At 53.5% G+C, this 3,339-nt stretch overlaps 1 long non-coding RNA gene across 1 annotated transcript; it reads left to right on the forward strand.

Moving 5' to 3' along the window:
• The first annotated feature begins 398 nt into the window (after positions 1–398).
• LOC127918941 (uncharacterized) lies at positions 399–827 on the forward strand. The gene is made up of 4 exons (XR_008101464.1): positions 399–425; positions 468–513; positions 693–738; positions 807–827. It is a non-coding gene; the product is annotated as an uncharacterized LOC127918941 (long non-coding RNA).
• The last annotated feature ends 2,512 nt before the right edge of the window (positions 828–3,339 follow it).

Raw genomic sequence — 3,339 nt, forward strand, 5'->3', positions numbered from 1 at the left:
GTGTGTGCAGGGGTTGGAGAGGTGTGTGTGCAGGGGTTGGAGAGGTGGGTGTGTAGGGGTTGGAGAGGTGTGTGCAGGGGTTGGAGAGGTGTGTGCAGGGGTTGGAGAGGTGGGTGTGTAGGGGTTGGAGAGGTGGGTGTGCAGGGGTTGGAGAGTGTGTGTGCAGGGGTTGGAGAGGTGCAGGGGTTGGAGAGGTGGTGTGCAGGGGTTGGAGAGGTGTGTGTGCAGGGGTTTGAGAGGTGGGTGTGTAGGGGGTTGGAGAGGTGTGTGTGCAGGGGTTGGAGGGTGTGTGTGTAGGGGGTTGGGAGGTGGGTGTGCAGGGGTTGGAGAGGTGTGTATACAGTGAGGGGAGAGGTGGGTGTGCAGGGTTGGAGAGGTGTGTATACAGTGAGGGAGAGGTGTGTGTGTATACAGTGAGGGGAGAGGTGTGTATACAGTGGGGAGAGGTGTGTGCAGGGGTTGGAGAGGTGTGTATACAGTGAGGGGAGAGGTGTGTGTGCAGGGGTTGGAGAGGTGTGTGTGCAGGGGTTGGAGAGGTGTGTATACAGTGAGGGGAGAGGTGTGTGCAGGGGTTGGAGAGGTGTGTGCAGGGGTTGGAGAGGTGGGTGTGCAGGGGTTGGAGAGGTGGGTGTGCAGGGGTTGAGAGGTGTGTGTGCAGGGGTTGGAGAGGTGGGTGTGTAGGGGTTGGAGAGGTGTGTATACAGTGAGGGGAGAGGTGTGTGTGCAGGGGTTGGAGAGGTGGTGTGCAGGGGTTGGAGAGGTGGGTGTGCAGGGGGTTGGGAGGTGGGTGTGCAGGGGTTGGAGAGGTGTGTATACAGTGAGGGGAGGTGGGTGTGCAGGGGTTGAGAGGTGTGTGTGCAGGGGTTGGAGAGGTGGGTGTGCAGGGGTTGGAGAGGTGTGTGTGAGAGGGAGAGGTGGGTGTGCAGGGGTTGGAGAGGTGTGTGTATACAGTGAGGGGAGAGGTGTGTGTGCAGGGGTTGGAGAGGTGGTGTGTGCAGGGGTTGGAGAGGTGGGTGTGCAGGGGTTGGAGAGGTGGTATACAGTGAGGGGAGAGGTGGGTGTGCAGGGTTGGAGAGGTGGGTGTGCAGGGGTTGGAGAGGTGGTGTGCAGGGGTTGGAGAGGTGGGTGTGCAGGGGTTGGAGAGGTGTGTATACAGTGAGGGAGAGGTGGGTGTGCAGGGGTTGGAGAGGTGGGTGTGCAGGGGTTGGAGAGGTGTGTGTGCAGGGGTTGGAGAGGTGTGTGTGCAGGGGTTGGAGAGGTGGGTGTGCAGGGGTTGGAGAGGTGGGTGTGCAGGGGTTGGAGAGGTGTGTGCAGGGGTTGGAGGTGTGTGCAGGGGTTGGAGAGGTGGGTGTGCAGGGGTTGGAGAGGGTGTGTGCAGGGGTTGGAGAGGTGTGTGCAGGGGTTGGGGGTGGGTGTGCAGGGGTTGGAGAGGTGGGTGTGCAGGGGTTGGAGAGGTGTGTGTGCAGGGGTTGGAGAGGTGGGTGTGCAGGGGTTGGAGAGGTGGGTGTGCAGGGGGTTGGAGAGGTGTGTGCAGGGGTTGGAGAGGTGGGTGTGCAGGGGTTGGAGAGGTGTGTGTGCAGGGGTTGGAGGTGTGTGTGCAGGGGTTGGAGAGGTGTGTGTGCAGGGGTTGGAGAGGTGGTGTGCAGGGGTTGAGAGGTGGGTGTGCAGGGGTTGGAGAGGTGGGTGTGCAGGGGTTGGAGAGGTGGGTGTGCAGGGGTTGGAGAGGTGGTGTGCAGGGGTTGGAGAGGTGTGTGTGCAGGGGTTGGAGAGGTGTGTGTGCAGGGGTTGGAGAGGTGGGTGTGCAGGGGTTGGAGAGGTGTGTGTGCAGGGGTTGGAGAGGTGGGTGTGTGTACTGCATAACATGTTAGGTGAGTTTTAAGAAGGGGGGGGGGTATTTGTAAAGACATTTTACTGATATTAATGTATCAGTAAAATTTTACTGCATTTTACTGATATTAATATAAATGTATTGTTAGGTTCTGAACAGAGTAAAAACTCAAACGGACGACTAGTAAAACCTCAGAGTTTATTCACCGCCCTGAAAGCCTCGGCTGCAAGCACATTTCACACATGATCAAACAGGCATTTATACATCAGGGTGTATCTTCTCTGAACTGCCTTCTGTTGCCCAATACTGCCTACATGTTGCGTCGTTGTCTTGGCCTTCCAGCCGTCTGCCAGCCGTTCCTCTTATCTGTCTCGCTGTCTAGAGAATGAAGGAATAGACTATAGGCCAGTCTGTATTGTAGACTGATGTGTTCTGGTTGTTTCTGTGACCTCACAATCAGTTTCATGGTCAGAAATGATGGAAACCGCTTCTATTAAAGAACCTACACCACTTCTGACTGTCTGTCCATCTCTCTGTTACTGTCTGTCCATCTGTCTCTCTGTTACTGTCTGTCTCTCTGTTACTGTCCGTCCATCTGTCTCTCTGTTACTGTCTGTCCATCTGTCTCTCTGTTACTGTCTGTCCATCTGTCTCTCTGTTACTGTCTGTCTCTCTGTTACTGTCTGTCCATCTGTCTCTCTGTTACTGTCCGTCCATCTGTCTCTCTGTTACTGTCTGTCCATCTGTCTCTCTGTTACTGTCTGTCCATCTGTCTCTCTGTTACTGTCCGTCCATCTTTCTCTCTGTTACTGTCCGTCCATCTGTCTCTCTTACTGTCCGTCCATCTGTCTCTCTGTTACTGTCCGTCCATCTTTCTCTCTGTTACTGTCTGTCCATCTGTGTCTCTGTTACTGTCCGTCCATCTGTCTCTCTGTTACTGTCCGTCCATCTGTCTCTCTGTTACTGTCCGTCCATCTGTCTCTCTGTTACTGTCCGTCCATCTGTCTCTCTGTTACTGTCCGTCCATCTGTCTCTCTGTTACTGTCCGTCCATCTGTCTCTCTGTTACTGTCCGTCCATCTGTCTCTCTGTTACTGTCCGTCCATCTGTCTCTCTGTTACTGTCCGTCCATCTGTCTCTCTGTTACTGTCCGTCCATCTGTCTCTCTGTTACTGTCCGTCCATCTGTCTCTCTGTTACTGTCCGTCCATCTGTCTCTCTGTTACTGTCCATCTGTCTCTCTGACTGTCTGTCCATCTGTCTCTCTGACTGTAGTGAACGAGTGCACCTTTAAGGAGAGATCATTGGGACGTACCCCAACTCTCACCATTACTGGCTGAAATAATCTCTGAACAGGAAAATGTTCATAACTGAGAAACTATAAAAGGGAAATGCTGGTTCTGAATATTCTAAATATTTAAATATGCCTGTTAAAATGCATTATTTTCATAAGCACATTTTCACCATTAAAATCATTTCCCCAAATTAAAGACTACATTTCAAAGAAGCTGTT

This window comes from Oncorhynchus keta, unplaced genomic scaffold (assembly GCF_023373465.1).
Source record: "Oncorhynchus keta strain PuntledgeMale-10-30-2019 unplaced genomic scaffold, Oket_V2 Un_contig_15296_pilon_pilon, whole genome shotgun sequence".
NCBI classification, from domain to species: domain Eukaryota; kingdom Metazoa; phylum Chordata; class Actinopteri; order Salmoniformes; family Salmonidae; genus Oncorhynchus; species Oncorhynchus keta.